The sequence below is a fragment of the Lynx rufus genome, unplaced genomic scaffold (genome assembly GCF_022079265.1).
Source record: "Lynx rufus isolate CCGP_SWC_20201006 ecotype Redwood Valley unplaced genomic scaffold, mLynRuf1.p SCAF_20, whole genome shotgun sequence".
NCBI lineage: Eukaryota > Metazoa > Chordata > Mammalia > Carnivora > Felidae > Lynx > Lynx rufus.
Genome location: NW_025814835.1, coordinates 12,374,721 through 12,399,416, shown reverse-complemented (window position 1 = coordinate 12,399,416; position 24,696 = coordinate 12,374,721).

Here is a 24,696-nt window from a genome sequence, read left to right as displayed (position 1 = left end):
CTGTCTTTTCATGTTCTTACCTACTTGAACCACACGTTTGTGGAGTCCCCCTGAGCCACTGTTTGGCATTTACCCGTGGCATTCTCTCTAATAAATGGTGGCTAACTCAGGTAGTGACCAAAACGCCCAACTTACACTTGGGTCGAATTGCGTAGCCTGGAAGAAAAAGAAGAAGAGACAAGTGTCTCTCTGAAGCAGGATGGAGGAGATGACGTTGCTGGAGATACTCTTGTCCTCTGTAGAGGAAATTAAAATCAGTAGATGGTCTGAAAAAGCATGGCAGTTGAGGTGGCACATAGAAGATAAAGCAGTGAGCGAAATGGGTAAATAACTGGATTGAGAACAAGATCTTTTGGATTTCCTTCTCAATTCTAATGCTTCCTAGCAGCGAGGCCCTGGGGAATTCACTTAATTTTCTTGGGTTTGGTTTTCACATGTGTAAAATGAGGATAAAAACTACCTTGTCTATCTCTCTCTGAGGCTTTGGGAAGATCAGGCAGGGTAATACTCATGAAACAGCTTTATGAAATTTATAGTTACTTTTAAATCATCGTTTTTGTTATAATCATTATCATAAAGCACTCTACCACATACGGTGGGACTTCCTTACTGAAACTGTGTCTTTTGTCTTTTAAGAGAAATTCTAAGATGAGTCCCACCTTTGTATTTAGTGGTAACCGAAGAGCTCATCCCTGGAGTCTGCAAAGTCAAAGCAAAGCATTAGAAACCGCACGTACAGGTCTGGAAACCCGACTAAAGATCAGGGAACTACAGAGTACAGTTCAAGATAAAGCTGTCTCTTGATCACTTTCTCTGGGGAGAAAAAGAGAAAAAAAGAAAAGGAAAAGGAACAAGAAGAAATGACACTTCCACTCAGAATGGAAGTCTTGATATAATAATGTCTGAGCCTGGCTTCTTGACAGGAGTTTAATCACTGCTTAGTTAAGGAAGAGGGGGGCTATCACCTCCGTCTCTGAGGAGACAGGTCAAAAATCTGCCTCGCTTTTTGTGGCAATTAATCCCGCCATAAGAGACCCAGAGAATGGCAAGGGTTTTATGTGTAAGGAATCTTTCTCAGGGTTACACATCCACATTCCAAGGAGAGTGGCTGTCTGTCCATCATGCTGGATAGTGACAGTATGGCTAGAAAATACTTACAGACACACACACACACACACACACACACACACACACAGAGAGAGAGAGAGAGAGAGAAGAGAAAATAATCTTAGCATCTAAGTGCTTAATTACAGATGCAATGTGTTTGCATCTGTGGTTGGCATTTTGAAAATATCTCTATGGTATTGTCAGCGAAGGCTGAATTTAAACAGTGTGGTTCATCTGAAATTTGGGTCCCCTAGTGAATTAAAACCAGAAGGGAATCCAGTTGCTCTATTATTTCTTCTTCCAGAGAATACAGAATTGGGAACGGGGATTTGATTTGGGAAAAATAAGAACGTCTTGACCCATCACACACATAACAAATTAAAGCCGACCTAGTTTTACGTCCTTTGTACACTTTTAGTTGATTCTAAGTAAAAGCGAGGAATTGTTTGATTTTGGATGGTCCTGCACTTCCCAGTTCTCAATGATTTACCACATCTTTAAACCATCACCCTGTGTCACTAAACAATTCAGAGTTTTTCTGTATATAACAAAGTTACAAGAAAAGGCAATTGTAATGGAATGGTGTCTAAAGGCACATATTTCAATACCACGAAGATGTTGGAGATCATTTATTTACGTCCTTTTAATTTGCAGTTCACAAGAATGAGATTAAGAAGAATTAAATGGCTTACAAGGTCACAAAAGTGATTAATATCCAAACAGGATGAGAACCCAAGTTTTCTGACTTCTGTATCAGAGAAGTTCCCTATTTGAGTTGTCTCTCTCTCCCTCTTGGCCAGACATAGTTCTGGGCTAATGCTTCCAAATGAGAACTCAGTGCTCTGTAAACATGTCATGTTCTTTAGGCGGCAAGAGTAAAACTATTGTAGTAATACGTTTTCATTTTTGTATTTTGACTGTATTGATAGGTCCAGAACAGGTAAGAGAAAACACATTTGATGCCTTTCAAAAATATCTGCTGTAAATAAACATCATCTTCTGAGTTGCAAAGATAGTGTTGAAACTCTGAACAATCAAGCCAGCAACAGTCACTCTATTCTACTCTTTTTCTATATTTTCAGTTATTGATACCCTTTTATAAATAAGCTGATTCAAAATTTTAAAGAAGGGAAATAAACATAAGATGAAGTTATGGAAAACGTAATGCTTGAAAGTACAAAATAATATTAGAACAAAAGCATGAATCCTAAAATGAGCCCCTACTGCAAATATGGCCATTATTAAATTTAATTTTAAAGAGTTTAACCTGTTCATAATAATATATATTTTCACAGATAGAGACAAAAAACCCAACAGAATTATAATCATTTGTGTGTATTATTGTAATTAAGGAGGTTGCTGGTTTGGGTTCATATGTTTTAGGGGTTAACATCTCAAAAGACTAAAAAGGAATAAAAAAAGCGAGTGAAAAACAAGTGTTTATATACTTACAAATATTTGGCTTTTGTTAATCTGTCAAATCTTCTTCACCTGACTGGAAAGTGAAGTAGGGATATATGGGGTTTATTTAAGTTTTATTTCAATATAAGTGTATCTTGAATGCCTCAGGTGCCTGGATACATAGCTATGGTAGGCAAAATAACATCTCTCCCCACCTGCCACCTCCCACACACGTAAAAAAAAAAAACCCAAAAGTATCCACATCCCAATCCCCAGAACCTGTGAATGCTATCTTCTTTGGAAAAAAGAAATTTGGAAATGTGATTAAATTAAGAATGCTGAGATGGGGGGTTCATTCTGGCTGATGCCTGTGGTCCAATATGTAATCGCAAGACTCTTTGGGCAAGGCGGGCAGAAGGAGATTTGACAACAGAGGAGCAGAAAGCCATGTAACCACAGGAGCAGAGATTACAGTGACTCGGCCAAAGCCAAGGAATATGGCAGCCACCGACAGCTGGGGCAGTCAAGGAAGGGATGTTGTTTCGGAGCTTCCAGACTGAACCAGCCCTGCCACCACCCAGTCATCTGGCCCCTAGGACTGCAAGACTGTAAAGTCTGTTGTTATAAGCCGTTGAGTTTCTGGTGATTTGTTACAACAGCAGCAGGAAACCAACACAATAGCAACAGATAAATGTATTCCATTTATTCATATAGCAACAGATAAATTTATTAAGATAAAGAATGGTGTCATCTAATCAGAAAAATAATAAAATTAAACAACGTCTTTGCCCTGGAACTTTGAAGGAATAATCTCACCAAAAATTTTCGTATCTTCATATGATCATCTTATTTCCCTCTTATTAAGTTCATCAGGAAAAGGAAATACATAATATGTTATCTAACCTGTGCTCTGGATAGAGGAGGATTAGGCATTGGGAGAACTATGAGGCAATTCCTCATAACCTCGAAGATGGCCCTTCCGGGATACCTGTAAATAAATTACTCAGTAGGAGCTGTTTCCAGTGGAAGTTAGTCCTCCTGTATCGCTTTCATAGCTAAATATTTTGTCCTCTGATATTCTCTCTACATCTTGTCATGCTCATTTAAAGTCAAATTATTATTTAAGGTTATGTACTGCACTAGTCTGCACTTGGAAATTTCCAGTAAGTGGGAATCTTGCAGGCCATAGTATCATGAACAATGCTTACCAGGCTCAGGGGAGAACATCAATGAAAGCAGGTGAGATGCCCCAACCTCTTGCTCTCACATCTGCTCCCCCAGCACCGTCTCCATCTATTTACAGGGTGTTACTACCTGGTGGTAGATGCCAAATTCTAACCAATACCGAGGACTCTCTGGGGAGCAGTAACTTGAATTGGAATAAAGATCAAGCTATTTACAAGAATGCAAAGGTGAAGTTGTCTGTTCATTTTATTTTATGGACTCTTTCAAAAATAGCCCTGGATAAGACAACAGGAGATGAAATCAAAATAAGTTTTAATAGGCAGAACATAGAATTTCGAAGCCGACAATCTGTAAGTGAATACGAACTTTACCATTTTTGCTTTCCTCATGTACTGTGGGCAGATACGCATTAAGGTGAATCCCAATGAGTCACACATATGTAAAATACCCACCGTCTCGCCCTCCCCCTCGCTGGGAGGATGGGTGGAAGCTGATTTGCTTTGGGTCAGTAGGATATGGTGAAGGTGATAGGATGTCACTTCATGATTGCACGACATTGTATGAGACTCCATCTCGGCAGACCAGACAGATTCTCTTGCTGGCCTTGAAGACAGTAGGTGCCATGTTGTAAGAAGGTCTGTGGGAGGGTTATGTGGCAAAGAACTGAGGGAGAAGGATAACTCGAAGAGCTGAGAGTAATTTGTGCATGCCAGCCAGCAAGAAATTGGGATCTCAGTCAAGACAATAAGGGAATGATTCTGAGGAGCTAAGAAGAGAACACGGACCCTAGGAAGAACATAGCCAGTCATGGGGGACCCTACAGGACTCATCTAAACCATGTCTTAACCCCTGACCTGCAGAACCTATCAGATAATAAATGTATGTGGAATTAAGCTGCTTGGTTTATAGTAATTTGTTAAGTAACAATAGAAAATCAATACATCTATAAAATCTATAAATCGGCTTCTTAGAATTTGGCAAATAATGTATGTAGAATAGTTTGTGCATAGTGTTATCAACATGCTTAATTTACTATTTTGAAAATAAAGATTAAAACCTTGTAAGATCTATAAACCTATAGTTCTAATAATTTTTTTCATATATAAAGGTGGTAGACTATCCTTAAGCTTTGAGAGCTTTGTTAAACCTCCTAATTCCCAAACCAAAATAAATAATCTAATCAATATAAAGATTGGAGGACATTTTGCTACTGTTGTCAAAATGTATGCATTCCACCGTTTTACATTTTGATATATTATAGTCTTTGAAACTGACATCACATGCTTTCAATAGAAATTATTTCATGTAAATTATTTTAAAAGAATCATCTTAAAGCCAATAGATAATTGTAAGTTCATTATTTGGGGAGAAGGGTTAGTAGCACGAGCTAGACTCTCTAGATCTTAACTTGTACTTGGATACCACTTTGCAAACACATCGCTTGTATAGACTTTGAAGTCAAAGACTTACATTTAAGTTCTGTTAGTATGTTTTATGCGACCTTGAAGGCCCCTTACCTGGGACCTCAAGTGTCCTAACTTCAAATGAAAGTATCCCTCATAATTATTGCTGATGTCCATGAAGATATTTTCTAAATTGCAACCCCCAATAAAATGTTACTTACTATTTACTTTCTCATTTAACTGCTTTTTTATAAATGTAAAAATGACGAAGAAGGAAAAAGAGATAAGTCTCTCTTGTGTTCTCATTTTCTGCAATCTCAATAATGTAGTTAAATTCTTGTTCTGTGATAGTCATTTTTAAAAGAAATTATTTTAACTCTTTTTTCTTTCTTCTCTGACGGTTGCTTCTGCGGTTCTTGTCATTATCCTTTCCATCTCCTTAGTTTCTTTCATTCAAGTGAGAAAATCCATCAAGGTGATCAAAGAAAATGTCAAACATGGTAAAAATGTTGAATTAGATCATCAGCACACTTCAAAGGCTTCTGACTATGGCATTATCACAAGAAAGTAAGTGCCTAGCAAACTGTTATCAAAATCACTGATCAGGTCTTAGAAATTAATTGTGCTACACATTAAAATTTGTGATAAAGAATCCCAGCTTTATAATTCCTAAAGAGCAGCACTGCGTGTAATGTAGCATTGTATGAAATGCAGCATGTATTAGTAAATTTGGAAAGCAGGGCCTCCAATTTTATGAGTGGCCAATCGCCATAGGGATTACTCAGTTAAACTTGGAATTAGCACCTAGAAAGGCATTTACGACTATTGTCCCTAAGGAAGAAACCAGTAAATACTTTTCTTTCTAAAATATCGTACTTCTTAATCATGTGGAAGAAAATATAATTCTAGAGGGCAGGCAATGAACCTATTTGCTTTTTGTTTGTTTGTTTTACGTGTCCCCAGGATCCCCAGCATTTAGTGCAAAGCCCTGCACTTGGTGAGAACCCAGGGAGTTCTGTGACATAGAAGTTGAGAAGCACAAGCTTTGTCATTAGATGATGGGGGTTTTGAAGTCTGACTTATGGCAAGCTACTCATATTCTTTGAGCCTCGGGTTTATCAAATATAAAAGATAGGAAGTAATATTACATACCTTGTTGATTATTGTGAGGATTAAATAAAATAATGCCCGTAATGTGTTGGCCCTGTACATGGTAGGTAGCAAACAGTAAATACATTTTACAACTATAATCTCGGTTAACAAGAGAACAAAAAAAGTATGTGGTTAGATATTTCAATTTAAGTAATCCTTGTATTGGTTAAAGTTAGAATTGGTTCAGGGTTTTTTTTTAATGTTTATTTATTTTTGAGAGAGAGACAAAGCATGCGTGGAAGAGGGGCAGAGAGAGAGGGAGACACAGAATCCGAAGCAGGCTCCAGGCTCCGAGCTGTCAGCACGGAGTCCGACGCGGGGCTCAAACTCATGAGCCTTGAGATCATGACCTGAATTGAAGTCAGATGCCCAATGGACTGAGCCACCCAGGCGCCCCAGGATTTGTTTTTAACAGTGGTTGAAAGAAGAGAGCCTTTGGGGAGGTGGTGGTTTCATCGTGCGCTTGTTTGTTTTCTCTGACTTACTACCTAGAGGCAGGCAGTCTAGAACTGTCTGTCTGCTGCTCCGTGGAGTCTCAACTCAGAATCCTGTTTTCATTCTCCAAGTCAAGTCAACCCCCCCCCCCAAGTGGATTTCCCAGCTACCAGCTTTGATGATGACACCCAAAACATTAAGAAGAGCAAAATGGAATCAGAAAGACCAGCCTTTCCCTAAAGGAACATTGCTTAGAATTGGCACCTGCCAACCACTTCCTTGCATTATCTTCTTCTAGTCCTTAGCACTCTGGCCACTGCGAATCATATTCAAGGGGGCCTGGAAATTGTCATCATTTTCAGAGTATACACATGTACAGCCGAAATCTCAGTTTCTGTCACTTTGGAAGAAGGGGAGCATGGGTCTTAATGGAAGATAAACATTAAGGGAAGGAATATCAGTTGTGTTTTCTGTACAACTCGCTGCCTTCAATTGTCGCATACAGCTAGTGAAAATTTAACTTGATGCAGTCTTTCTGCTGAGCCGTTTTAAATATATTTCAAAGGTTAGAAAGGGAAGACTCTCTTTTAAGAAATTTTCCCTCTAGAGATTTATAGTTAAAAAAATTCAAGGTCCACATACATATTTCAATAATATTTCAATAATATTTGCTGTTTTGTTTCTGTAAGAAGAAGTATACCAAAGTGTTTTTGCTCCTTTTGTCCCAGTGATCAGATATTTCTCATAGATATTTAATTAAAGTAATGTTTTCTCTTGTAAAAATTTTATCAGAATAGAAAGGCGTACAAAGAAAACCAAAATCTTTTCTCCCATTCCCAGTTCTTCTTCACAAACATGACTAGCCTTAACCTAGTTTGTGTTTCAGGTGATGCCCCCTAGCAGGGAAGGACACTTACACTGAGACCAGAAACAAAGGTTAGGATGTAGCCATTGCATAACATGAAATAATATTACTATTAGAATGTAAAGGGCCCTAGAGGATGTATAAATGGTGTTGAGGAAAAGTAAAGAACTTTAGATTTCTGGAAGATACATGTTAAAGAGGAAAGTTGTAAGAAAAGAATCTATGAAATTAGAAAGGGTTATGGGATCTCATGAACCATGTTGAGGAGGGTAGACTAACCTAATGGGAAAAAGGTAGTCAGGTAACCTTAAGGTAACTTAAGGATGACCGGGGGACAGACCTGTGTTGTCCGCTAAAACAAAAGAAGACTTCAGCATTTTGCTTTTGGCAATTTGGCTGCTTAGATATTCCAAGAAACAATCAGCTGGAATCATTGTTTTAAAGGTAAAGAGGAGATCACAAAGACAAAGGGAAGCCTACAGGGGAAAAAGTAAAGAAAGCTTAAACCAGAAAGTTATCACAAAAACCACAGGAGACCTTGGGAGCCCACATCCTTATAACACACTGAATTTTAATTGTCTGGGTAGTGAGAGAGAAGTTTGGTAATGTTGGAGAATCACAGACGTATCCTCCATGTACAACTAGGCCCACTGAAAGGCTAGAACCTTAGGGTCGTGTAGGTCAGAAAAACACCCATTCTCTGGTAAAGAAAGTTGCCAAGAAATATTTTGTATCTCAGACTTTGAGTCCATTGAAAAATGCAAGGTCTCTACCAAGAATCTTAGTTATGATTGGGTATAATTTGGCAAAACTGAAACAGCTAAAAACTCCTAAGAGACAAATTAAACTTAAAACTGTCTATGGCGAGTAGTGCCATTGTCTTTCTGACATAAATAAATGCTGTCCTTCTGGAGAAATATATGTTTAGCACAGGACCTGCATCATTTCCACAGCAGACTTCTCAGAAATTTTGGAGGCCAGAAAGCTATAGGTTCATGTATTCACAGTGTTTAAAGCAAAAACAAAACAAAACAAAACAAAACAACGAAAAACCTGTCAAACAAGAATCCTATAACTGACAACCGTCCTTCAAAAAATGATGGAGAAATTAAGGCATTCTCAGGTAAACAAAAACTGAGGGGGTTCATAACCACTAGACCTATCCTGCAAGAAATCCATGTTAAAGGGTTGGTAGACTTAATATTGATAAGATGTCAGGACTACCCACAGACACCCACAGATTCAGTGGAATCCCTACAAAAATCCTAGCAATGTTTATTGCAGAAATAAAAATCCATCCCAAAAGACATATGGAATCTTAAGTGACCCTGAATAGCCAAAGCAATCTTGAAAAAGAAGAACAAAGTTGGAAGACTCGCATTTCCTAATTTCAAAACTTACTACAGTTATTACATGGTCATCAAAATGGTGTGGTACTAATACAAAGACAGACATATAGATCAATGGAAAAGAACAGAAAGCCGAGAAGGAACCCCTTGAGTATATGTTCAAAGTATTTTTGACAAGAGACCCAAAACCATGCCGTGGAGAAAAGGACAGCCTTTGCAACAGATGGTGTTGGGAAAACTGGCTATCCACTGGCAAAACAATGAAGTTGGACCTTTACCTAACAACACATACAAAAATTAAAAATTCATCTGAGACCTAACAATAAGAGCTAAACTGCACAAATCTTAGAAGAAAACATAAGGGAAAAGCTACATGAAAATAGATATAGCAATGATTTCTTGGATATGACATCAAAGTCACAGGCAACAAAAGAAAATTATAAACAAACTGGATTTTGTGAATATTAAAAAGTTTTGTATATCAAAGGACACTGTCAATAGAGTGAAAAGACAGCCTACAAAATGAGTGAAAATATTTGTAAATCATATCTCTGATAGAGATTATTATTCAGAATACATAGAGAACTTCCAAATTCAATAACAATGACAAAAAAAACCAAAAAGGTTAATTCAAAGATGTGAGCAGAGGATTCGAATAGGTGTTTTTCCAAAGAAGGTATACAAATGGTCAACAGCATATGAAAAGATGCTCCACATCAGTGATCATTAGGGATGTGCAAATAAAAATCATAATTAGATAACATTTCACACCCATTAAGATGGCTACTATCAAAAAATAAACAAACAAAACAGAAAATACAAGTATTTGTCACAGTGTGGAGAAATTCGACCATCTGGGCATTGTTGGGGGAAATATAAAACGGTGCAGCCGCTGTGGGAAACAATATGGAAGTCCATAAAAATGTACACACACACACACACACACACACACACACACATATATATATAAAATTACTACATGATAATTTCCACTTCTGGATGTATACGCAAAATAATTGAAATCAGGATCTTGAAGAGATATTAGTATACTTATGTTTATAATGGCATTAGGCACAATAGCTAAAATATGGAAATGACCCAAGGATCCATCAAAAGAGCCAAAAGCATCCTGATTTTAGATTGTAAGTGCTTTTCCTTAAAGTCTTTCTCAATGATTCAAGGGGAAAAATAGTCCCTTAAGCTACATTCACTTTGTTAAAAGCTGGGAATCCAAAGATTAATCAAATATTCTTTCTTACCTCAAATGGATAAAAAGCATACAAGATGTTTTTCGCATCTCTGCATAACACTATAACAATGTTAATTTAAAAGAAAAGTTAAATCAAGGAATGGGGACCTAGTGCATCTAAATTTCATTCTTCTTGTATCTAACATAGTCAATTATCTTACTCTGTTGGGACTACTGTACAGAATACTACAGACTAGATGGCTTAAACAAGAAGTACATATTTTTCATGGTTCTGGAGATTGAAAGTCCAGGTCAGGATGCCAGCATGGTATGGTGGCAGGTGAAGGCCATCTTCCTGGTATATAGAGAGCAGTCTTCTTGTTATATCCTTAAGTGGGTAGGAAGGAGGGATAACTCTCTGTTAAGATACTAATCTTGTTAAGATACTAATCCCATTATGCGGTGGCATCCTCATTGTCTAATTACTTCCCAAATTTCCCACCTCCAAATACCATCACATTAAAGCTCCAACATATGAATTTTGAGGTGGGGGGGGGGCACAAACATTCACTCCACAGCACCCAGCAAGTCCTGTGTCCTTCATATTTTTTTGTAAATTGTGCGCAAAAACTGGACAATTCCTTCATTATTTCATCACTGTCTCGTAATTTGTCATAGGTAGCAAGAAGAAAATATTTGGAATTTGCATCATTCTGTCTGTAAATATCATTGGCCAGTTCTCAGAGATCATTAGTTACTATTTCCGTCGTTCTCATTACATGTTGATGTTCTTTCCAGCCTCAAATAACGTTTTGCTCACTATTCTAATATTTCTTATCATAATGTCCTTGAGGCTCTTCCAGCTTCCACGGAGTCTTTTCAAGGCATGCCCAGCTTTCAAAAACAGTCTCCCAGAGCCCTCTCAGCTTCTATCTACCAGTCAAGACTCGGGAGAGAGAAGATAAGCCTTCCCCTTGATGGGAGGAGTATTCAAGAATGTGTGGCCATTTTTATTTTGTAATGTATGTTTGTTAATACAAACACAAGGACAGCCCCAACCGTTGAGCACATTTTGTCCTGGTCACTTTATATCACTTCTGCTAACATCCCCTTTGCCAACTCCAAAGTCAAAGGATGGGAAAATCCATTCCTCTATCAGTGGGAAGAACTGCAAAGTTATGTCAAGGGCAGGGAGGATGCATTTTTGCGGTCAGTAACTCAACCTCCCATAAGAGCTCTTAGTGTGGAAACATAGTCTAACTTTTCTTTTAAGTTCATATTAAACCCTAGTTCAGTGTCCTTTTATAGTACGAAGGCAGCAAATTTAACAGGCATTTCAATAGATCTGTGTATGGAATGGGGAAGTGTTGGGACCAGGTTCGACAGAGGGAAAAGAGTCTTCCTTTTCACCAAATCTGTGTTCTGTCCTTGTATATCTACTACATATTTCAGCTCTGTCAGAAGAGAACACTGAAGAGAACACGTGGCAGCAGAGAGCTTTTTTCAGAATAGGTGTCCTGTCTGCTCTACTTCTCTAAGGCTTCATGTGAGCTAAATAATCATACCATTTTAAGTAGAAAGTAATTTTAGTCATGAAATGAGGTTTCCTTTTGCCAGAGGGAGGCAAGAATGGAAAGAGCACAATTTGTAACAATCGCTTTTTAATGGTAATAGAGGCATATGTGGGTATATCAGTCGTACCCGACTATAAACCATGATGTTCAGGAAAGAAAAACTCATGATTATGTGCATACTGTGCTACTGTCCCATTAGGAAATAGAAAATCACACTTCTAGAAGAGCTTTCAATTAATGCCAGTTATGTATTATAGTATATCTAGTTTTTTATTGTGTCATCAATGTTAATATGGTACAATTAGTTCTTAAGCATGTGATTAATATTCTACTAACTGCTTAATGCTATTTGGCATTCATTACCAATGAATAGATATTTAATTAATGCCAACTTATTCCTTAGCAACGACACAGCAGAAGTTCTCTCATTTCTGTGTGAATATACCCCACTTTTCCTATCTTCTCCTCCCAAGAAGACTTCAACTTTTATAGTGGCACCCATTTAAAGAAATATCAGTATATGTTAAGCATATGTTAACTTATAGCTTATTTTATTAGCGGCATTTTATAAATAAAATTGGACTATAAAATATTTTAGGATGTATATAATTTTTTTAACCCTGAGAAATCATGAACAATGTCTGTGCTTCCTTTTCTTCCGTAATTCATAAACTACAGCTGCTCTAGAGACAGCAAACTAAATTCCCTAATTAAAGATCAATATACGTGTGTCAAGCTGATGTCACCACTTCAAAGGACAATAGAAAGTTCAACAGTTAAATGAATATATCAGAGAAAATATTCGCTTGAGTCTAAAATACTGTGAATAAACAATTTCTGAAGCTTATTTTCTCTGAGGAAGGATACAAGTTGCTCAGCAAAAGGCATGTTCTGTGAATATAGCCGACATGAGCAAGGTGTTGAAAATCTGGGGGATAACACAATCAGTCCAAGCCTTTATTATTATCCTTCCTTATTTTTAATTTATAATTCATTTCATGGAAAATATTATTATTTATAAATATCTAGCATTAGGACTAACATGGAGTATGAAAACCTCCAGGTAGGGGTTAGAGGTTATTTATTTATTTTGAAAGAGGCAGAGACAGTAAGGGTCGGGGAGGGGCAGAGATAGAGAATCTCAAGCAGGCTCCACACTGTCAGCACAGAGACTGATGCGGGGGCTCAAATTCAGGAACTATGAGATCATGACCTGAACTGAAATCAAGAGTCACATGCTTAAATGACTGAGCCACCCAGGCGCCCCAGGGGTTAGAGATTTTTAAATGATAGTCACTGAACCACCAGGGCACCCCAGCTTTTAGAGATTTTTAAATAATAATCACTATCATTAGTTTTTTCAATCTTTACGGGCACTTTGCATCAAATCAGGCATGCTGATTTCTTGACACATTTTACTTATTTTACTTTCAAGCATTTGTAACTTTGCATACATGTGTATGCAACTATTATTCTGAGTAGTTAGACTGTAAACAGTCTTTTTTATTTCCTGGCTGGAAGCTAAAATCCAATGCAATTTGACCCCTCCCCCCCCCGAAAATCCACACAATTCTTTTAAATCTATAATTTAAATAAATGGGCAGAAGGAAGCATTTGTAACTCACAACGCTAGCAGTAGTGAAACTCAAAAAAATAAAAATTAAAAAAAGAATCCTCCTCAAAAATACTTTCTCCTTATTTTTCTACAGCCTTGATTTCAGATGTAGTCTTGAAAAACCTACTTGTAACCACAGTATGGTAATGTGCAAGTTCTAGGTTGTCCATCTCAAAATTTTCTTTAGTATCTATCGTTTTTCACATTTTGATGCATCACTTAAATTTTCTATTTTATCATCCTATCCCATACTATAAAGTTGACATCATTGAGGACATCTGAGAAAGTGTAATATAAAAGATTAAAATCCATAAAGCATCAATATATATTTGTGTATAAATAGGGGAAGAAAAATGTTCCTCAACTGTCTTTGGGTTTATGGATGGATCTGCAAATTAAACTGACAAAGAGAGAGGAATAGGAGGGAAGCATATGTATTTACTTTATACAAGTTATATATGCCAAAGGAGCCATCATAAGGAAATGAAGACTTGAAGAAGTGGTTGAACGTTAGTATTTTTATGCTACGTGTAATGAAGTTGGGGCATCTGGGGAGAAATATGGTAGGTCAAATAGTATGGGGTGAGTGTAGCCAACTTGGGAAAAATAGCAGGGTCTGTTTGTCCAGATTCATCTCAGTGTTCCTTTGTCTTAGGGAAAAGGATGCTCCTTTCCTCAGCGTATAGAGAGGCACCCTCCAGGTAAAGCCTTTCTGACCTCGTTTAGGAGAGAAGGGTGAGGGGGTGACCTTCCTGCTTCTGCCATTTTATCAAACGTTTTCAGCTTAAATTATTGAATATGCTAAGGTGCTATGTTTTAGGGTAGTGCATTCTAAATCCCATCGATTATGTATTAAGTAAGCTGATTATTAGCATACATAGAAAAATAGTAAGTGATTAGAATTACCTGGATTTACTTCCAGTTGAGGATTTTTTCCCCTCCCCCCTCTCTTCTCAACACACACACTCACTCAGAAATAATCTTTTCTTTTTTTCTGCTTTATGATGACCTCAGAACAAAGAGTAAATACTTTATCTTTCACACCTTCTTTATGGTACAATAACTCAAATCATTTTGTATTTTGAAATGAACTCAACAATAGCCAAATATATGAAGAAAAATATACTTTTAACTTTGTATAAATAATTATGGCATTTTAAAAAATATAAAAATCTCTGTTGTACCATATAACACCATCCAGGATAACGTGTGTGTGTGTGTGTGTGTGTGTGTGTACTTGTGAATGCATATATGGTATGTTTATGTATACGTGTTTGGATATGTATATGGGTATGTATATGCACGTGTTTAAGGATATATAGAGATATAGATATTAGGATACATAGATATAGATAGATATTAGGATAGATCCTAAAAGGGCATGAGGCAGTAAGTAACTCAACTAGCAAACTCGGGCAGCCCTGTCACAGATTAGTGCATTAAAAAAATAGGCTATGGGGGGCTCATTCTTTAAATGTGTGTTTTGGCATACCATAAAAGACAAAAAAAAAATCATACTGAGTTTTACTGATTTTCAGAAAAGTGGTAGCCCCAGTAGTCCTCTTGAAGATCAAAATAGATTTGTGTTTTCAGTGGGGGAGTGATGTTTGTTTTCATATTAATAGAATTTATTAGATGATCTCAGCAGAATGTTTTTTAGTTTGTCATTTAAATGCATGAAAAACAAATTCATATTTTCATACCTCTGGGTAGACGTTATGAATCTTGAGTCATGAAAAAATGACAATTTTCTTTCCCACAATGGTAATAAGACAATACAGGGGATCCTTTGACAAAAAATGCTACTTTTTAAACCTGGGTTTCTGTTCAGTGCCAAAAACTGAGGAAAATAGGTAGAATATGTTATTAACGTTATCTATTCTTTCCATCAGTCTTTGTGAAAGCATATTTTTTACCTTATGTTATCTGGACTCTTCTGCTCCCTTTAATCTACTAGTTTAATATGATGGAGGTTAATTGTCCCCTGCAGGGCACGAAATAGTTAAGAAGTTACTGGAGCTCAGTGCACTTACGCTAAGTGAAAAGAACAGCTAAGATACTTGCAGAGTTTGGGAAGTATTGTTCCCATGAAGTACTCCACACTTCCAGATGGCTAAAAGCATTGAAACATGTGCCCATACGCAGCAGATCGCGAGGGCTATTGATGTTTCTAGGTGACTGTTGTCAAAATAACAACTTCAAGTCATGGAGAAATGATGCACACCTATGCAAATCATCTATCTATGAAAGGGACACATTTGTAGTGATCGTGGAAATAAAATGGATTGTTTTTTAATGAAAACATGGATTTTGTTCATTTTTTCCGCATTTAGTGTTATAGTTTGTGTCAGTTTAGATATTGTTTAACTCTCCTCCAAAGAGCTAAATACGTGTTCTCCTCTTGAATTGCTGTGGGCACAGACAAGGCAGATAGATAGTCCTCCCTCTCCACGTGGGTACGATGGATGGTTCAACTCTGACTCAGAAGGAATTTCAGTGCCTGAGATTTATCTAGAGTCCTCTCCATTGAGAATGGCACCCGCTCCTTAGAAAAGATTGCATTAAATGACACGTCCTCCCTTCTTCCCCCTTCTCTCCCGCAGCCTCCACCTTCTTTCTCTCATTTAATTTAAAACCTGCTTCCTTCCTCTAGTTGCTCCCAAAGTATAGTTTTCTGAATGTTTGAGTTGAGAAGGTGTATAGGATTGGCTAAATTAAATTTACTGAAGGGAAAGATGTGACTTTCTCTAAGACTAGGTTCCCTAAATTTAATTTTCCACTGTTATTTTTAATCATATTCTTAATTATGCCTTATGAAAAATATAATATTCTTACAGGAAAAAATCCAGGATATTCTGGGAAACTATTGCTCACGCTATTATGTAATTTTAATGCCATTTTTTAAAATTTCTAAAACAAAAGTATCTTACTAGCTTCAAAATAAGGGCCTGGGGCATTTACAAAAGAAACGGGAGTTCTTTACACAGACTTGTCTTCAAACAAAGAGACTGTGAATAGTTTCTGATTCCATGAAAATGGGGGAGAAAGGAAATGAAAGATGCTGATGAACTGTGTGCTGCCGGAACGTCTTTGACGAACATGCTCGGGTCACCTTGGACATTCAGCTGCGTTTGATTTTGTGCTGCCATTTTGTAACAGACATTCTGTGATGTACTTCTCCACATAATGAAATAAAAGCATATATGTCTCCGTTTTCATGTAATGATGAAAAACATATGTAATATCTACTAAAATAATATGCATTAATATGTAAATAATTGTGATCAGCAAAAGTGGATGAAAATGGTACTTGACGTTATTCCTCACGTCCAGAGAATCTGCTTTAAATAATCTGTGAAGCAAGGGAGTTAGGATTTGTTAAGAACTTTCCAGAAGATTCTGATGTACAGCTAATGTTCAGCTCGCTGGTTTAAAATATATGTAGAATTCCTTTAAAGGTGACAGCCACAAGTATGTGTGTGTATGTGTATGTGTGTGTGTATGTGTGTATGTGTATAATCTCACATTACACGCAATTTCAAAATTCTATATACGTATGTATGATAACTCTCATTTTAGTAATGATAATTTCTTCAGTAATTAACATCATGTGGTTAATTGTCTCTTCAATATGGCAGTTCCTAAGAAAATGTAAGAAACAATCTGGCAAATTATGATGCACATGTGTATCCTTCCTCCACTGATGAAGGACCAGGACTGAAATAGATTTCATACTGAGATGCTAGCATAAAATGAACTGCAGTGTTCAGTGACTGATTTTTGTCTTAGACTTGATCCTCAGTGGTTTCTACTGTACTTATCATGGAAAGAAAATGTGCTTGTGCAGATTAACATAATGCACTCTAATACTTAGCAGATTGCAGTCACTTCGTAGTGTTATTGGTTGTTTTCTTGTACATTAGCATTGCATTGTTAACATCTTACTGGTTTATAACTTTGATTTTGTATCTATTCTCCTATAACCAGTGCAGAATGATCTATTAGAGTTTCCTATTTTAGAAAGAAAGGATTGATTTGAATTACCTCTCAAATGGTTATTTAACAAGTTTGTTTGTTAGCTGCTTGGTTTACTGTTGCCCTTTTTTTCCTTCTGTTTTGTGCCACATTCCAATATCAGTTAGATGATAACCTATTTAATAGATTTGGTAAAGCGTGTTTTCCTTGGAAACATTAAGCTCTGATCAAAATACACAATCTAGAGATTGAAAAATATAATTCTGGCAAAAACAAAGTGGTCTTTTTTTAAATGGAAAGCCTGTAGGCTTTTAAGTCAGTCAGACAAAATTTCATACTCCAGCTCTCTGGAAGCTAAGAACATACACAGCCTTGACAAGTTTTGTAATGACTTTATTTTTAATCATTTTTTTTATTCTTTTAAAGTAATCTCTATGCCCGTATGTGGGGCTCAAATTCACGACCCTGAGATCAAGAGTCACATGCTCTGTTGACTGAGCCAGCCAGGTGCCCTTGTAATGACCGAATCTTCATTACCTCGAAAGTGAAGTAGGGATAAAAGTAGGCTCTGTGCTGACAGTAGCGAGCCAGATGGAGGGCTCTAACTCACGAACCCTGAGACCGTGACCTGAGCCAAAGTCGGACACTCAACCTACCGAACCACCCAGGTGCCCCAGTAAATTTTCAATAAACTAATCGCTATTAATTGATATATATCATAAATAACAACTGTTGTGCAGCAATGTGTATTTAAACATTACAATTGCTATTTGAATGTAAAAACTTAAGATTTGTAAACTTACGTCTATTTTGTTTAAATGATAATCCTTACTTAACGTTTATTAATTTATATTTTCATTTATTTTGCTTATGCTCTAATCCTTCCTAGAATTAGAATCTCAGGCTTTTTAAAGTTATTATATTATATAGAACAGTGCTATTTTTAAATAGCTCATAATCAGTTGATTGAAGATTTTAAAGTACTATTTAAAACATTCATTATTTAACCCTCCTTCAAAAAGTCCAAATATGGCAGGTTTTACCAAACTACTTAGGTCATTGTTTATATTTATTTTCATTGAGCAACTATTTATTGAGTACTTATATATGAACACCTCTGTGCTTGAAATTCCTATATAACTTCCATTTCTGCTTGGGAGACAGATATTGAACAACAAAGAATGAAATTATTTTATTAAAACTGTAGTAAATGCTTTTCAAGAAAGCAATGCAGGATGGCATGAGAGGTTTACAATGGAGGGCATGACATAATTTGGGGAGAATAGATAAGGCCTCTCTGAGGAAAATACATATGAATTGAGCTACCAATAATTTGTAGATATTAACCAAGTGAAATGTAAGCGTGTTGAGAGGGGGCAGTTCTAGGCAGAGGTACAACATGGACCAGTGTCTTGTGGCAAAAAGGACAATAGAAAGATTGAATAATTTCAAGAAGGCTAAGGTGACTGTGAAGCAGAGAGTGAAGTTTATAGTTGTTTCAGAAGAGGCTGGTGATTTTTCAGGCAGAGGATATGTAGGCTCACATAATATTTAGGATTTCTTTTTTCTTTATCTCATGAACAATACTGAGCCATTGGAATGTTTTAGGCAGGGGGAACAAGAAATCTTAAGAATGAAAACAGCAAGGATATTTTAGGTGTAGCTAAAGAAGAGTAAAAACATACAAGAACTATTCAAATAGAAAATTGATAGAACTCAATTCATGAGAAAAAATGGTGCACATACAATTAAATAACAAAAATTCAACCAGGTAAAATTTGAAGATCTAATTGGCTTTCTTAATTCCTGCATCTGGCAGCATCCCATCTAACCAACAGAGGGGCGCTCCAACGACTTGTACAAAATGGAGGACATTTAGAGAAAGAAGGTGGGGCAAGAAGGTTATTAGCAAAAGGATTTTTTCAGGCGAGGTAGCTTTCCTACATGGGGTGGGGGCGAAGCAAGCTATTTTCATGCAGATTGTCTCATCTTTCTTTGGGGGGTGGCAGATTCATTGGCATGGCGATTGAAAACTTCCTGACTGACCAGTTAAGACTACGTTTCTGGGAGAGGTTGAAACTGAAATTAGATTAGGTGTTAAGCCCCAGTTTGGGAGCCCCATCTAAGTGCTACCATTTGGGGCCTGTGGGTTAAATTTTAATGCTACTGAGGGGGAATCAAGCTTGAAGAAATCCAGTCCACACATTGAAGTTCTGTCCGTGACTTTTGGACCATTGACCATCCCTTGGATTTAGTTAGCACTGCCCCCCTAGGTAATATCATCTCTACTCTGGATGAAAATCCTACTGAAAAGCTCCATGTTTATTCTGAAAGCAGGCGCCAGGAATTTTGAACAGAGAATTTGGGGCTCAGGTAGATAATGCATAGACTGGAAGCAGGTGGCTGGCAGACTCTGGGTGGATGCATACCTTTGGCCCACAGACCTCTTGCCCTACAAAAGATGCAGGACCAGACAAGGACCAGAGTGGAGTCTTGTGAAGCATGGTTCCCAGGGCAAGTGCTACTTTTGTCACGGTTATTTCAGCCATTTTGACAGTGTGTAGCGGTATTAGTCTAGCGTTGTTGTATAGCATTCTGCTGATGAAGTTGAAACAATTTTCAAGTTTATTGGTCTTTTGGACAGTCTCTTTTGAGAAGTGGCTATTCAAGTTTTGCCCTTTTTCCCTGAAGGAATGCCTGCTTTTTTTTTTCTTCCTAACTTAATTATGTGATTTCATTCTGGAAATAATCCCTTTGTTGGTTATTACAAATACCTTCTCCCAGTCTGTGACTTTCCTTTTTTGTCTCCTAATGGTGCCATTTTGATGCAAACCCCTTCATCACTTTCTTTCCATCTGGCCATTGAGAAACTTTTGATTTACCTTTAATGCAAAGGTATCATATGGAAATCATATGCCTTGAATGACTATTATCTGAACAATCAAGTTCAACATATTCCTTCACCAGCTTTTCCAGCAGTTCTCCCATATGTGTTTGAATTGCTGCCCGTTGCTCTTAGGTTATAACTATTCTGTACCCACGTGATTCTCTTGTCCAACTCGGCCTATAAGTATCATATTCCTCTTCCACACATTACACACACACATTCATGCACACACGCTCAGAAACTCACATACACCTGTTCTCACACAGACACAAGCTCATATGCTCACTCACATATTCCAACCTTCACATGCATACACACACTTCCATACACACACACACACACACACACACACACACACACACACTGTGTTTCCCTAGTTTATTTTATTTTTTCATGTTTCCCTAGTCTAGAGCAACAGAAGGATTATTGACTGTCAGTAATTTTTCTCTTAACACAATTTTTAAAGATCCCTTTACTTATGAAATCATATTGCTTTTGAAAGTTGCTTCCATGTAGGAAATCCCTCCCATCACTCACTCTAGTGAATCTGCTGACGTCAGACGTACTGTTATGGCCAAAGCATCAGCTCTTTTCTAAAATAGCCTCTGTCTGAGACAGAGAGTATTGTTTGGACATGAGGTAGGAAGGAGTCAAGAGAAAATGTCTATATATTACATTTGTTACAAATGAGTAAAATTGAATTACAAAGGTAGTTCAAGTTACACCGTGGGTTAAGTAGACTACTTCTGACCTGTTCTGAGAATCAAACATTTTAAAACGTCTTCTATAAGGGAAGATATCATGATTTCCAAAAAACAGACTTACAAGTAGACATTTTTAATATACAAATAAATATGTCCAAAGAATAAACTAGTTGCGATCTCAAAAGCATTCAAGACTTAGCGACTCTACATTTTGTCATCCTGGAGTATTAATTATCAAGGTGTTATTTAAAGTGCAAACAGACATTTCTCATAAATCCAAATGCTTATGAAAGGAGGTAGCAGCGTTATAGAAGATAAAAAGAGATGTAAGAACATGGCAAGGGCATTACGAACCCGAGAAAAGACAGGTTCCAAATTTCCATTCTGAAAACATCCCCTCTGTTCATATCTCTGCCTGGACTCTTGAATTTACTGCATGGGTTTCATGACAGATGTAAACAGCAAGGTTAAACAGGGGTGGCAATTTGGCCTGCATTTCATGATAGATTGGTCCTAGGATGTTTGCCTTTGTTCGGTTGTTTGCTTTTGGTTAAGAGCTGGACCCTTGAGGTTCACCAAGATATGCCCTAGAGTCTCTTGTCCTTCCGACTTATCACCTGACAGCACTGATTGTACAGTGTAATTAAAAGTCAAAGCTAGCTTTTGGGATAGAGACTCTAATGAAGGAGCCATCTGAAATTAGGACTTAAATAATGAAGGGTTCAGGGACATGGAAACTGGTATTTGTTATGCATTTTAATAGCAGAAGTTTGCAACTAATTGGAGGCTAACTAAACCCCTTGGACACATTTCAAGTCACGTCAGTTAATTTTGGTCCCCAAGGAACCTGATAGGACATGCAGCTTAGTCCTGCTTTTTTCTATCTTAATTACCACATTGAGTTGTGCTAATATAGATTTACTTTGGAGACATGTTCTATGATTATAGCCAGACAAACATTGTTGGCATTTGTTTTTAATTCTAAGAGCATCAGATTCTAACTCAACATTAAAAATAATTGTCAACTTAAAGATAAATCCCAAATATTTTGAAATCATTGAAATATCTTTTAAATATGGAATTGGTAGAAATTTGTATTTATTGAATGTTGAAATAATTTCGAAATATATAAATGGAACTCAAATGTTACTTCAAAGATTAGGTTTGCATGTTTTCATGGTTTTGATGTTCAGTTGATTCTAAGCCATGATATAACAGATTCAGTTTATAAGCACATGCTTAGATAGAGCCTATAAAATTTTTAAAAGGGAAAACTAAAATTGAGTTAGTTTAACTCTGATAAACATTCTATATTCTCCTTTAAAGCAGAATTTTTTTCAGGAAATTGTGTTAATTTAATATGCTAGTTTAAATTTCTTACATTTTTTGTACAATATTTTGCAAAGCAGGTTTAAAGGTTCATGAACTAATGCATTTGAAACAAAAACAGCAGATTTTCTGAAGTGAAAATTTTGACTATAAGAATAATTTATACTTTAACATTGAAGAACATTTTTACTTGTATGTATGTATGTATTTTTCTTTTTCCTTTTGTTTTAATTCTAGTATAGTTAATATAGAGTGTTAACACTAGTTTCAAGTGTACAACATGATTCAACAATTATATATATCAATCACTAAGCGCTCATCAAGATAAGTGTACTTTTAATTCCCATCACATATTTCACCCATTCCCCCAGGTAACCAACCCTCTGTTCTCTATAGTTAAAAGTCTGTTTTTTGGGTTTGTCTCTTTGTTTTCCTTTGCTCATTTTTTTCTTAAATTTCACATATGAATGAAATAATATGGTATTTCGCTTTCTCTGACTTATTTCATTTAGCATAATACTCTCTAGATCCATCCATGTTTTTGCAAATGAGAAGATTTCACTCTTTTTTATGGCTGAGTAATATTCCTGTGTGTGTGTGTGTGTGTGTGTGTGTGTGTGTGTGTTCTTTATCCATCCATTAATGGATACTTGGGTTGCTTCCATAATTTGGGTATTGTGAATAATGTTGCAGCAAACACAGGGTTGCATATATCCTTTCAAATTAGTGTTTTGTATTCTTTGCATAAATATCCACCAGTGCAATTACTAGATCATATGGTAGTTCTATTTTTTTTTTAATTTTTTGAAAAATTTCCATACCGTTTTCCACAGTCACTGCACCAATTTGCATTCCTACCAACAGTGCACAAGTATTCCTTTTTCTCCACATCCTCATCAATACTGTGTTTCTTATGTTTTGTTTTGTTTTATTTCTGATAGTCAGGTGTGATGTTGAAGAATATTTTTAAGACTGATATCTCTGCTAAACTTTAATAATTTTTAATATTTGGTTTTACTTAAAATACTTTGGCTCCATTGCAAAAGTAAGAAGATTTGGCTTAAAAGTAGATTAAGGTAGTTGAACTAAACACTCTCATTTTTGGTGTGGTTTATAGATATCTGACGAAATGTCACAAAACTGAGCACTTAAGAAAATTGTCCTTTTGCCTTATTTTTTCTTAGTTCTATGCCTGGGCTACATTTCTTGGACAGAGGCAAGTGATGATTTTGCTTCCAGAAGTCTTGTAAATCCAGAGGACCAAGAAACATAGCCATCACTTCCTCGGAGCCTCTTGATCCCTTCCTTCACTTTCAAAAGTTATGAGAAATATTAAGGCCTATAAATGTCATCAGTTTTCTGATGCCATTTTGTTTTCTTCTTAAAATGCTATTTTGTTTTCTTCTATTATAAGCATGTAAAATGTCCTATTTTAGTGTTGTTTTTATAGAGCAGAATGAACTCTTGATCTTAAGACAGATATAAGCAGAATAGGTTATTAAAAGAGATTAAACTCTAAATTAAGAAGAAAAACAACTAAAAGTTTCAATATGGGTTCAGTCTAAATTAATCCTGTCTAGTATACTCAACAGTGAACACAAATGAATAATCCCACTCACCATTTCTAATCAGCACACCCATTAAAATACTACCAGCAGAAGAGCCACAAAGAACATAGCAAAAGAGAGAAAATGGATTTCAGAAACAAGACATATCTTGGTTCAAATATCACCTCAGTATGAGTTTAGAAAATCACTTAGTCCTTTATCTTTGATTTCTTCATTTGGAAAAAAAATGGGTAAAAATACTCAATGCATGGACTTACTGAAACTCTAATGAGATCATGCAAGACTTTTGGAAAGTATGTCAATCCCTGTTTCTCTTCTAGATAACAAATACATATAGGGTCCAACATAACTATATATATATATATATATATATATATATATATATATATATACACACACACACACACACACACACAGTATATATGGTATAGTACATATGGTATATATTCCATATATATATATGGTATAACATAACACAGAATCTATCATCTATCTATCTATCTATCTATCTATCTATCTATCTATCATCTATCCATCCATCCATCTATCTATTATAAAGGTATTTTGGACAATACCTTTATAATATAATTGCTTAGTTAACATGTATGTGTTCTAGAAGACAATACATTATACATTTCTCACTGGAATCTAGCTTCCATATTGCACCTCAGTATAATTCCCAATATTTCCTCTACTAACAACAGCAAAAGAGCATAACTCTGCCTTCAAAACTCTTTATCTTTCTTTAGTAATATATTTAGGCTTGTCATATAATTTATGTTATACATTTAATTTTTTTCATGGTTGTAAGTTCCAAAGAAACAGGAATGACTTTCAATAAAAGGGATATTAAGAAATTGTTGCAAGATATCCTCATTTTTAGTGAAATAATATGAAGAATAATACACAAAATTTTCTAAAGCGATAGCAGACATTTTCTTGGTATGAAACTAAGGTA